Raw genomic sequence first — 13,559 nt, forward strand, 5'->3', positions numbered from 1 at the left:
CTTTTAATTTCATGGCTGCAATCATTATCTGCAGTGATTTTGGAGCCCCTAAAAATAAAGTCTGACACTGTTTTCACTGTTTCCCATCTACTTGCCATGAAGTGATGGGACCAGAGGCCATGATCTTCGTTTTCTGAATGTTGAGCTTTAAGCCAATTTTTTCACTCTCTTCTTTCACCTTCATCAATAGGCTCTTTAGTTCCTCTTCACTTTCTGCCATAACGGTGGTGTCATCTGCATATCTGAGGTTATTGATATTTCTCCCGGCAATCTTGATTCCAGCTTGTGCTTCTTCCAGCCCAGCGTTTCTCATGATGTACTCTGCATATAAGTTAAAGAAGCAGGGTGACAATATACAGCCTTGACGTATTCCTTTTCCTGTTTGGAACCAGTCTGTTGTTCCATGTCCAGTTCTAACTGTTGCTTCCTGACCTGCATATAGGTTTCTCAAGAGGCAGGTCAGGTGGTCTGGTATTCCCATCTCTTTCAGAATTTTCCACAGTTTATTGTGATCCACACAGTCAAAGGCTTGGCATAGTTAATAAAGCAGAAATAGATGTTTTTCTGGAACGCTCTTGCTTTTTTGATGATCTAGCAGATGTTGGCAATTTGATCTCTGGTTCCTCTGCCTTTTCTAAAACCAGCTTGAACACCTGGAAGTTCACAGTTCATGTATTGCTGAAGCCTGGCTTGGAGAATTTTGAGCATTACTTTACTAGCGTGTGAGATGAGTGCAATTGTGTGGTAGTTTGAGCATTCTTTGTCATTGCCTTTCTTTGGGATTGGAATGAAAACTGACCTTTTCCAGTCCTGTGGCCACTGCTGAGTTCTCCAAATTTGCTGGCGTATTGAGTGCAGCACTTTCACAGCATCATCTTTCAGGATTTGAAAGAGCTCAACTGGAATTCCATCACCTCCACTAGCTTTGTTCGTAGTGATGCTTTCTAAGGCCCACTTGACTTCACATTCCAGGATGTCTGGCTCTAGGTCAGTGATCACACCATCGTGATTATCTGGGTCGTGAAGATCTTTTTTGTACAGTTCTTCTGTGTATTCTTGCCACCTCTTCCTAATATCTTTTGCTTCTGTTGGGTCCATCCCATTTCTGTCCTTTATCGAGCCCATCTTTGCATGAAATGTTCCCTTGGTATCTCTAATTTTCTTGAAGAGATCTCTGGTCTTTCCCATTCTGTTGTTTTCCTCTATTTCTTTGCATTGATTGCTGAGGAAGGCTTTCTTATCTCTTCTTGCTATTCTTTGGAACTCTGCATTCAAATGCTTGTATCTTTCCTTTTCTCCTTTGCTTTTCACTTCTCTTCTTTTCACAGCTATTTGTAAGGCCTCCCCAGACAGCCATTTTGCTTTTTTGCATTTCTTTTCCATGGGGATGGTCTTGATCCCTGTCTCCTGTACAGTGTCACGAACCTCATTCCATAGTTCATCAGGCACTCTATCTATCAGATCTAGGCCCTTAAATCTATTTCTCACTTCCACTGTATAATCATAAGGGATTTGATTTAGGTCATACCTGAATGGTCTAGTGGTTTTCCCTACTTTCTTCAATTTAAGTCTTAATTTGGCAATAAGGAGTTCATGATCTGAGCCACAATCAGCTCCTGGTCTTGTTTTTGTTGACTGTATAGAGCTTCTCCATCTTTGGCTGCAAAGAATATAATCAATCTGATTTCGGTGTTGACCATCTGGTGATGTCCATGTGTAGAGTCTTCTCCTGTGTTGTTGGAAGAGGGTGTTTGTTATGACCAGTGCATTTTCTTGGCAAAACCCTATTAGTCTTTGCCCTGCTTCATTCCGTATTCCAAGGCCAAATTTGCCTGTTACTCCAGGTGTTTCTTGACTTCCTACTTTTGCATTCCAGTCCCCTATAATGAAAAGGACATCTTTTTTGGGTGTTAGCTCTAGAAGGTCTTGTAGGTCTTCATAGAACTGTTCAACTTCAGCTTCTTTAGCGTTACTGGTTGGGGCATAGGCTTGGATTACCGTGATATTGAATAGTTATATATAATTATAAATATAATTGAAAGACTTTTCTGTACACCTGAAACTAACACAACATTGTAAATCAACTATACTTCAATTTAAAAGAAGTTTCAGTTGTTCATTTCTCCATCAAACTTACTCTGAGGATGACATCTCTCTGTCCATCTACTTCATGGACCCAGGTGGCCACCTCAAATGAGCACCCTAGGAAACCTATTTGTTAATTCAAATCATCTTCCAAATCCGGCAGGTGTTCTTCTGCTGGGCAGCACATGTCCTATGCACCCCATATGGTCATCCTGTTAACAGGCCAGCTTTCCATTGCTCTCTGCCTGGCCATATGGCCAGGCCATTGGACCCTGCCTGTGAGTCAGTAAAAACCCAAATATAGGGTCTTTTTACTATTGTTAAGTCCTTCCACCACTGCTAGGAAAAATGCAAATCAGCCCCCTGAGTTGACTTGCTTTGATTTTCTTCTATCAGAGTGGTAGCCTGCCAAAGAGGAAGGTGTCCACTCACTGTGGAGCTTCTGCCCGCAAACCAAACGGCTCTTTGTTGGCCGTGGAGGGCAGCTCATAGGGCACTGCCCAAGTAGCCTGTAGCCAGAAGATCCAGCAGCTCTTTTTTTTTTTTTTTCAAATTTCAAACGTTTTATTTTGTATCGGGGTATAGCCGATTAACAACGTTGTGGTAGTTTCAGGTCAACAGTGAGGGGATTCCACCATACATGTACATGGATCCAGGCTTCCCTGGTGGCTCGGTAGAGAATCCACTGCAATGCAGAAGTCACTGGAGATGCAGGTTCGATCCCTGGGTAGGGAAGATCCCCTGGAGGAGGAAATGGCAACCTGCTCCAATATTCTTGCCTGAAAAATCCCATGGACAGAGGAGTCTGGTGGGCTACAGTCCATAAACAGACAGATGTAGACAGGACTGAAGTGACTTGCAACTTAGCAGACATGCATACATGTATCCATTCTCTCCCAAAGCCCCCTCCTATCCAGGCTGGCACATAGCATTGAGCAGAGTTCCATGTGCTATATACTAGGTCCTTGTTGATTATCTATTTTGAATACAGCACTGTGACATAACCTCCCCAAACTTCCTAACCACCCCTTTTCCCAGGCAACCATAAGTTTGTTTTCTAAGCCTATGAGTCTCTTTCTGCTTTGTAAGTTCATTTGCATCATTTCTTTTTAGATTCCACATATAAGAGATGTCTACAATATTTCTCCTTCTCTGTCTGACTTACTTCATTCAGTATCACTCTCTCTAGGTCCATCCATTTTGCTGCAAATGACATTATTTCCTTCTTTTTAATGGCCGAGTAATATTCCATTGTATATATTTACCACACCTTCTTTATCCATCTGTCTGTTGATGAACATTTAGGTTGCTTCCATGTCTTGGTTATTGTAAGAAAGTGCTGCAATGAACACTGGGGGGCATGTATCCTTTCTGATCATATTTTTCTCCAGATATATGCCCAGAAGTGGGGCTGCAGGGTCATATGGTGGCTCTATTTTTAGTTTGTTAAGGAACCTCCATACTGTTCTCCACAGTGGCCGTGCACTAAGTCGCTCAGTTGTGTCCAACTCTTTGTGACCCCATGGACTGTAGCCCGCCAGGCTCCTCTGTCCATGGATTCTCCAGACAAGAATACTGGAGTGGGTTGTCACTCCCTCCTCTAGGGAATCTTCCCGACCCGAGGATTAAATCCACATCTCTTTTATCTCCTGCATTAGCAGGCAGGTTCTTTACCATTAGCACCACCTGGTACATAATGGCTGTCCCAATTTACATTCCTGCCAACAGTGTAGGAAGGTTCCCTTCATTTGTTGTTTGAGAATTTTTTGATGATGATCCAGCAGCTCTTTAGGTGGTTCCGAGTCAGCCCTAGAGGAAAAGAGTAAGTATCACCTGGCATTCTGTGGCATGTTCCTGTACGAAACACTTCCATTGTATGACGGAACACTCCTGGGCATTGCCTTCCCCATTAGAGTATTTCTCCATCATCACCCAAGGCATAATGAGTGTTTCAGGTTCAAGGTCATTTGATGTCTCCCAGTCATAGGGGAAATCTCAAAGCCCAATAGCAAGCTGTGTGTGTGTGCTTAGAGGCTCAGTCGTGTCCAAGTCTTTCAGTAATAATTTTCTCTCAAATGTGAATGTTCTGGTCCCAAATCCCAGAAGTTGCCACTAGGTGGCACTCACAGGCTTTTGCTATAAACGCCAGTCTCCTCTGCACACTGGGCTTTGGAATTGCAAATCAACAACCTGTGTGGGCTCAGGCACTCTCACAGGTTCCCATTTAATGTTTCCAATCCATATTGGAAGAAGGGTAGATTTCCATGCCTCCTGTTTTACAATGCTGGTAGGGGAAGCCTTCCCCAGTCAGACACAGTATCCATCCTCACAATACATTCAGGTAAAGAAGACTCAACCACTTCATACAGCCTTGATGTGGGTTCAATCCCTGGGTCAGGAAGATTCCTACTCCAGTGTTCTTGCCTGGGGAAATCCCATGGACAGAGGAGCCTGGCGGGCTATAGTCCATGGGGTCACAGAGTCGGAGGCGATTGAGTGACTAAACAACAAAGTAGACGCAACCACTTCATACAGTCTGTTCATGCCTTAGATTTTCATCCAGACTTTCACCTTTATCCCGTTTATCCTCCCAGTTTAGCTATAGCACTGTTAGGACTTCACATACAGATTTTGGAATCACAGTGCACGGGGCTCCCATATCAAGGAGTCCCAGAAAAGTCTCTTCTCCATCCTCTGACCATTTTACTCACTCAAGTTCGGATGGCCTTGGGTCTCCAGCAGGGGTCAGTTCTTATCTTGATTATATTGCAGGGCCATTGCCCCAGATAATTGGAGGCCTCTAGCCATCTTTGTCTTCCAGCTTTAAAAATTCCTCCACAAAGAATAAATAAAGCAAACTTATTTAGGGCCCTTCACTATCAGAGCTTGTATGCACTTCAGCAGCACATACACTAAAATTGGAATGATACAGAGAAGATTAGCATGGCCCCTGTGCAAGAATGACGTGCAAATTTGTAAAGCGTTCCAAGTTTAAAAATATATATAACTTCAATTCTCCAGGCAAGAATACTGGAGTGGGCTGCCATGCCATCCCTCCATGGGATCTTCCCAACCCAGGGATCGAACCCCCATTTCTTACGTCTCCTGCATTGGCAGGTGGGTTCTTTACCACTAGCGCCATCTGGGAAGCCCATAATATAACATATATAATATATACATATCCTCACTGTGGTTCCAGTATCATTTCTCCCTTCGATAGTGGCCCTGATACTAGTGCCTGTAGCTCAGACCAGCTGTAATCCAAGCTTGGCCCAGTCTCAGGATCTGCAACACTCTTTTGCTTTCATTTTAGCAATTACAGATAGTAACCAAGGCAGAATGTTTTTTGTTTTTTTTTTTTTGCTTATTTCTTGTTACTTTTGATTTCCTTATGCATCCAGTGAACCAACTCTGTGGGAATGGATTCTTTCATTTCTAAATTCTATTACTGATTTTTTAATATATATTTAACATTTTTACTTACGTATTTTTGGCTGCACTGGGTCTTTGTTGCTGTGCCTGGGCTTTCTCTAGTTGCAGTGAGCAGGGCCTATGCTTTGTCACAGTGTCTGGGCTTCTTGCAGCGGCTTCTCTTGTGGTGGAGCACAGGCTCCAGGACTTGCAGGCTCAGTAGTTAGGGCACATGGGCTCTAAACAGCTGGTTCAATTGTTGTGGAGCACAGGCTTAGCTGCCATGAGGCATGTGAATACCAGACCACCTGACCTGCCTCCCCAGAAATGTGTATGCAGGTCAAGAAGCAACAGTTAGAACTGGACACGGAACAATGGACTGGTTCCAAATAGGAAAAGGAGTACGTCAAGGCTGTATATTGTCACCCTGCTTCTTTAACTTATATGCAGAGTACATCATGAGAAATGCTGGGCTGGAAGAAGCACAAGCTGGAATCAGGATTGCTGGGAGAAATGTCAATAACCTCAGATATGCAGATGACACCACCCTTATGGCAGAAAGCAAAGAACTAAAGAGCCTCTTGGTGAAAGTGAAAGAGGAGAGTGAAAAAGTTGGCTTAAAGCTCAACATTCAGAAAACAAAGATCATGGCATCTGGTGTCATCACTTCACGGCAAATAGATGGGGAAACAATGGAAAGTGACAGACTTTCTTTTCTTGGACTCCAAAATCACTGCAGATGGTGATTGCAGCCATGAAATTAAAAGGTGCTTGCTCCTTGGAAGGAAAGCTATGACCAACCTAGACAGCATATTAGAAAGCAGAGACATTACTTTGCCAACAAAGTTCTGTCTAGTCAAAGCTACGGTTTTTCCAGTCTTGTATGGATGTGAGAGTTGGACCATAAAGAAAGCTGAGCGCTGAAGAATTGATGCTTTTGAACAGTGGCGTTGGAGATGACTTTTGAGAGTCCCTTGGACTGCAAGGAGATCAAACCAGTCCATCCTGAAGGAGATCAGTCCTGAATATTCATTGGAAGGACTGATGCTGAAGCTGAAGCTCCAATACTTTGGCCACCTGATGTGAAGAACTGATTCATTTGAAAAAACCCTGATGCTGGGAAAGATTAAAGGCGGGAGGAGAAGGGGATGATGGAGGATGAGATGGTTCAGTGGCATCATCGACTCTATGGACATGAGTTTGAGCAAGCTCCAAGAGTTGGTGATGGACAGGGAAGCATGGTCTGCTGCAATCCATGGGGTAGCAAATAGTCAGACACAACTGAGTGACTGAACTGAAATGTCTCTCGCTTCCTGGAACACCAATGCTGGTACCCTTAGATGATAAGACTACGTTTCACATGCCAAGGTCATACTGATTCAATGTATATGTGCTGATCTGATTTTTTTTTTTAAACAAAATCCTGAAGGACTGTAACCCTGACTTTGATGTTCTTTGCTCTGACCAGACATAAAACCGTGCTATAAACCATGTTTCTCTGGAGCAGTCCCTCAGAGTAATCTGAGAGGCTGTCTTCTGGGCTGTAGCCCTCAGTTTGGCTCAAATAAAATTCTTTTCTAGTCCTATTATAGACTGTTTATTGTTTTCATCCACACTTCTTTGACTGGATCTTTTGATTTACTAGTTTGTTGAATACATGTTGTTACTCAACCCATCTACTGAGTTCCTTATGTCAACAATGACACATTTCAGGCCCCATATCTCCAGCAGATTCTTTCTAACTGCTTGTTCTTTCTTCATGTTCAGCAGCCTCCTGGGTCTGAGGAAATCCTTACTGGCAGGTCTATGCAGGTGGCTTCACTAGTACCCGTTGTTCCATTTCCTCTTTGCAGTTGCTGCAAGTCTCAGATCCCTGGAGGACCCACAGTCCTACCTGCCTGGTATTAATAAAAGAGGCCCAAGTGAGTGTACTGTCAACTCGGCCCTGATGGTGAACCTACTGTGGGGGAGACTACACCTCAGGGCTGAGGCCTCTCAGGTACACTTTGGCCCCATCATTCTGCATTTTCTCACCCCCTCCCCACGTACCCCCGCCGTGTGTGTGTGTGTGTGTGTGCGCGCGCCTGTGTGTGTGTGCTAAATCACTTCAGTCGTGTCTGACTCTTTGCAACCCCATGGACCATAACCCGCCAGGCTCCTCTGTCCATGGGATTCTCCAGGCAAGAATACTGGAGTGAGTTGCCATGCCCTCCTTCAGGGGATCTTCCCCACCCAGGCATCTAACCCACGTCTCTTCAGTACACTGGCAGGCGGGTTTCTTTACAGCTAGCGCCACCTGGGAAGCCTCAGCAGAAGCCGTTTTCTATGAGACGTACTGTGTGATTCACTCCTGCTTCCTCCCTGCTCTCTCACTCCTGTGACTCATGTATTCTGTCTGCAAGCCCTGAGATCACTCAAGGTCAAATGACTGAAACTGAAATGCTTAACTTCATTTTCGCTATTATATATTATATATAATTTTCTGTTACGTAAGTTCAATTCATCTACGTTTACTGATATAACTGATACTTTGTGGTGTCAACTGTCTTGTGCCATGTCATATTCACTCTGCATTGTTTTATTTTTAGGGCTTCCCAGGTGGCTCAGTGGTAAAAAATCAGCCTGCAATGCAGGAGACCCAAGTCTGATTCCTGGGTCGGGAAGATCGCCTGGAGAAGGAAATGGCAACCCACTCCAGCATTCTTGCCTGGAGAATCCCATGGAAAGAACCTGGCAGAGTACAGTCCATGGAGTTACAAAGAGTCAGACACTATTGAAGTGACTGAAACAGCAACAAATTCTCTGTATGATTAGTTTGCTTTTGTTTTTGTATTTCTTTTGGAGGTGAGGAGGTTTGTATTTCCGGTTAATGGTTGTTTTTCGGTTAATTACTTCCATGAGGCCCTCAGGCCTTTGTCCTCATTTAGGTTTCTGCTATTTTATTTGCCAGCTCTGAGTGCCATCCTTGGATGCTGACCTGTTCTCTCTGTGAGAATCTGTGAGCTCACCATGCTTTCCCCAGGCTCTCCCCACCCCCACTGCTCAGTCACTGTCAGCACACACGAGGTTTACACATATTTTCTCCACCCTTTTTCCTATCTTTGTTTTATAGTTTGACCCACAGATGACATATTCCAGGCATCAAGAGGTTTTTGCCAGTTTCTCAAATCGTCTCCTTTTTGGATAAATTTCATCCTCAAAGGACCTGTGAGTGGGTATTCCCTGTTTCTGTATTTTTAAAGCTGTTTTTTTCCCTAGCATCTTAATACTTAAAGGATTACTTGTCTGCATATAAAGTTATTGGTTTACACTCTCATACACTGTTTCTTTTAAAAAATATTATTACCTAATTTAATTTATTTATATTTATATTTATTTTATTTTTGGCTATGCTGGGTCTTTGTTGCTGCTCAGGCTTTTCTCTAGTTGCAGCAAGGGAGGCTACTCTTCATTGCAGCGCTCAGAATTTGGCAAGACAGAATCCCATTCTTTCGAGGTGCCGTCTCCAAGGAGGTACCACAGCTGAGTCTTCAGAGAGCCATTCCACATTTCCATTGAGTCAGCCACTTCTGGATGACAGACTATGTGGTAAGACTATGACAGAGAAGAATAAACCTGCCTGCATATTGGATCTACTCCTGTAGCTGTGACCTCTGCACTGTGTTGCCTGTGCCTGGTCATGCTGGTTCTGAACATCTGTAAAAGAATATTCCTTGCAGCCTGAAATATACATACTAGGTCCTTCTCAATGCTCTGCCTCACAGGCTTTACAAGTATAACATTTTTCCATTCAAATAGAGATAAAAAGTTGTAGAACAGAAAGTAACAACTGTCTTGTTGGAAGATTATATGTGAACAGATCTATGCAGACAGCTGCAAGAACAAAGGATTAAAGAATCAAGAAGTCTGCAACAACCAGTCACACCTCCTCCCCTTTTAGTACAAAAAAAGACTGAATTCTAACTTGGGTAAAATGGTTCTTTGGAACACTAGTCCATCATCTTCTTGGTCTGCTGGCTTCCTGAATAAAGTCGTTATTCCTTGTATCAACACCTTGTCTCTTGATTTATTGGCCAGTCATGCTGGGACTTGGGGCTTCCCTTGTGACTCGAGGTAAAGAATCCAGGAGATTGCTATGCAGGAAACGCGGCTTCAATACCTGGGTCAGGAAGATCCCCTGGAGGAGGAAATGGTAACCCACTCCAGTATTCTTACCTGGGAAATCCCATGGACAGATGAGCCCGGCAAGCTATAGTCCCTGGGGATGCCAAAAAGAGTTGGACACAAATTTTCAACCAAACAATAATATGCAGGGAGGAGTAGGAGCTTGGACTCAGTAACAAGACCAGTTAATGCCATTAGCATGGACCCAATGCTGCGTCTTTGTAGTGGAATTAATTTCGTGGTCAGAAGCAACACTGCGGAGCACCCTGATAGTGGGTGGATCATCGTGTGAGTCCAGAACGGTGGAGCTAAAAGAAGCATCAGAAGCAAGGAAGACAAATCTAGTCTCAGATCTAGATCAAGTGAAGTCAAAGTGGCAGTCGTTTCAGTCGTGTCCAACTCTTTGCGACCCCATGGACTGTAGCCCACCAGGCTCCTCTGTCCATGGAGTTCTCCAGGCAAGAAGAGTGGGGTGGGTAGCCATTTCCTTCTCCAGGGGATCCTCCTGACCCAGGGATCAAACCTGGGTCTGCTGCATTGCAGGCAGACTCTTTACCATCTGAGCCACCAGGGATGCCCAAAGATATGCCAAGGAAGACAAATCTACATTCAGATCTAGATTAAGGGTCTGTGTCTATTTCTGTAAGAGTGAATTTCTTTCCCCTCCATTATGGAAAAGAGAATACAGTCAACCAGAAACCAGGAAAATGGCTACTCTTCCTTCATCAGGGGCTCAGGGCTGGTCTCTGCAGCTGTCATCCAGCTCACTCAGCAGGGGCATGACCCCAATCAGGTGTGGTCAGAAGTCTGTGGCGCTGAACCGTGCACAGGCTCCACTGCTGTCACCAAGGCCACTTTGCTCATGCGTCCACTGAGCCTGTTGTGGCTGGGAAAAGGTTGATGGACACCCACAGGTGTTATTTTGTCCACCTAATTATGAAGAGCCTCCTCTGCATAGATGCCCTTTAGTGGGCATCCACACAGAACACAAAAAACTTCACAGTCTGCTCCCTTCCAAGAGGTCCAAACATATTCTTCTCCAGATGTCCTCATTATTAATTTTCCAATTTTGATCCTCTTAAGACTTTTGACAATCCAGCCAAATAATCAGCCACTGCCCATAAATCATGGTACACCCATTCTTCCAGGCATTTCTCACTCCAGACAAAGTGCACAGCCAGATGTGCTGCCCAGAGGATTTCTCTTCACCTCTGACCCCAATTCAGGAGGGTCAGAGTCAGGAAAAAACAGATTTGAAGATGTTATACAATTGGCTTGGAAGATGGAGAAAGAGGTTCGAAGTCAAATAATGCAGGTGGCTTCTAGAAGCTGGACAAGGCAAGGAAATGGATAAACCCCTAGAGTGTCTAGAAGGAACCCAGCCCTGCTGTCCCCTCGATTTAGCCTGTGAGATTTCTGACCTACAATAGGGCTGTCCGCTTCTGAATGTCAAAAGCTTCTCAAGCAGACCATCTGGAAACCAAGCTCAAGTTCTTTCTCTCTCAGTCAACTGGCCAAGAAGGCTCTCCATGAGGTCACAGGCCTGGACTGATGGCAAGAGGCAAACACAGGAGTTGGCAGCAAAGGAGTCCAAGCCCCCCATGGTGTACCCTATGTGTGCCTTTGGACATGCCCAAGCCCAGTCTCTAGTCTGCTCTGTTGCTGCTGGGTGCACCAAAGGACAATATAAGGACAACAACGCCAAGTTTGTTGTGGGCAGCTCAGGCTGCATCATCACCTGATGTCCCATGGTTAGGCCTTTCCAACCCAAAACCAGAAAATATTTCTCAAAGGGAGAATGGTTCTATATGCAAAGGAGGGGAAGAATTTGCTCTAAAACCCTGAGGTCTGCACTGTAATTCTCCCATCCAAGTACTAACCAGGCCCGACCCTGCTTAGCTTCCGAGATCAGACGAGATCGGGCGCGTTCAGGGTGGTATGGCCGTAGACAGCACTGTAATTCTCTTGGTGCTTTCCAGATGCTCCGCACAGCATTCCTATTTGTCACAGACACAGCGAGTGTCATTGGTTCTGCTGGATCATGAGGCCCAAGTGTTGGGGAAGCTTTTACTGCTGCACAGCCTGCCCTTGTTCTGGTCTCCTCTCAAGGCCAGGTGGCTGGGACTTCCCTGGTGGAGCTAAGACTCCAAGCTCCTAACACAAGGGGTCCAGGTTTGATACCTGGTCAAGGAAATAGATCCCACATGCCTCAACTAAAAGATTCTGCATTCTGCAACTAAAGAGTGCTATGACTGAGACCTGATACAGCCAAATGGATAAATAATAATAATAATATAAAAAACAGGTGGCTTTCCAGGCGGGTCTCGCTGGGTAAGGGATCAGACACAAACATGGTTGAGTGTTGTCTCTCCACTATGAAATGACTCACCAAGAACTGTGCCTCTCTTTTTTGGTGGTAGGTTGTGGAAGGTGTGTTTGTCTTTTATCAGAGAAGAGATATATTCCAGACCATTAGACTTCCCAAATGAAGAAGTGGTGGACCCCTGAAATTTTATGAGGTTTTATGAGGTTCATACTACTCACCATATGACTTGCGTGCATCTTATTAAGATATCAAAAGTATCTGCTGTTTCTTGTTTATCAGACCAGTCAACATCACGTCAGTGCAGAGGATCAGCATCAGGTTTTCTGGAACGTCAAGGTGGTCAAGTGGTCTATGGATTATATTACAACTGAGCAGGAGAGCTGACATATCCCTGAGGTAAGACTGAAGGCAAGTTGCTGGTCCCAGTAGATGAAAAAAAAACACTGTCTTTGGAGAGCCTTACAAATTGGTATAGAGAGAAAGGCATTAGCTAGATCAACAGCTACCAACTGTCAGGAGATGTGCTGAATTGCTCCAGTGACAGGCTCCAGTGACGCCTGGGACAGCAGCTGCAATCTGAGTCACCAGCAGCCAACAGCTGAGTTACGTGGGGATGTGGCATTAAGCTCTGCAACTCCCCTTGGGAGGCAGTCTTGTTTCCAGGTTCCTATTTTGGTACAGAGGAGCAGCTTCTGGAGCTTTCACTCCAAGGGGAAGGGAACCAACATCAGCATTCTTCCAGTTTCCAGGTATCTCTTTTCCAATTATACATTCAAGAATTGAAGAAATACCAATCGAGGGACTTCCCATCCAGTGGTTAAGAGACCACTGGCCAATGCAAGGGACACGGGTTCAATCCCTGGTTCAGGAAGATCCCACATATGGTGCAGCAACTAAGCCCAAGAACCACAACTACTGAGCCTACATTCCTCAACTACTGAAGGCTGCATGCCTAGAGCCTGTGCTCCGCAACAAGAGAAGCCACCGCAATGAGAAGCCCAGGCGCTCCAAGTAGGGAATAGCCCCTGCTGTCTGCAACGAGAAAGCCCATGCACAGAAATGAAGACCCAGTGCAATCAAAAATAAATAAATGTTTTAAAAAAAGAAATATCAATTGATTTTTGACAAGGGTGCCAAGACAATTCAATGGGAAAAAAGTCTTTTCAACAAATGGTGCCAGGATGACTGGATACCCATATGGAAAACAATGAAGTTGGACCTCTTTCATATACCATGCACAAAAATGAACTCAAAATGGATTGTGGGCCTAGATGAATGAACTAACACTATAAAATTCTTAAAGTGTAAAAGTAAACCTTTGTGACCTTGGGTTAGGCAAAGCCTCTTTAGATCTGACATCAAACACACACACACACACACAAAACACAGATAAATTGAACTTCATGAGTACATCTAGTACTTGATGAACTAGAGATCTTGATTTCAAATACCATTCTCCAATGAAAGGAACCAGGGCTCCTTGGAGAAATGGCTGATTGTAGGACCAGGTAGTAACTATATAAGATGAGACTGAAACATCTTATAGTGCCAGAAAGTAAGTAAGTGATGAACA

At 44.4% G+C, this 13,559-nt stretch overlaps 1 non-coding gene and 1 pseudogene across 1 annotated transcript; one reads left to right on the forward strand and one right to left on the reverse strand.

The window, feature by feature from the left end:
* Positions 1-4,977: 4,977 nt before the first annotated feature.
* LOC139184248 (U6 spliceosomal RNA) lies at positions 4,978-5,080 on the forward strand. Its single transcript, XR_011567842.1, has one exon. It is a non-coding gene; the product is annotated as a U6 spliceosomal RNA (small nuclear RNA).
* A 6,410-nt stretch (positions 5,081-11,490) lies between these two features.
* Positions 11,491-11,610, reverse strand: LOC139184328 (5S ribosomal RNA; annotated as a pseudogene).
* Positions 11,611-13,559: the final 1,949 nt, after the last annotated feature.

The sequence above is a fragment of the Bos indicus genome, chromosome 7 (assembly GCF_029378745.1).
Source record: "Bos indicus isolate NIAB-ARS_2022 breed Sahiwal x Tharparkar chromosome 7, NIAB-ARS_B.indTharparkar_mat_pri_1.0, whole genome shotgun sequence".
In the NCBI taxonomy this organism is placed as follows: domain Eukaryota; kingdom Metazoa; phylum Chordata; class Mammalia; order Artiodactyla; family Bovidae; genus Bos; species Bos indicus.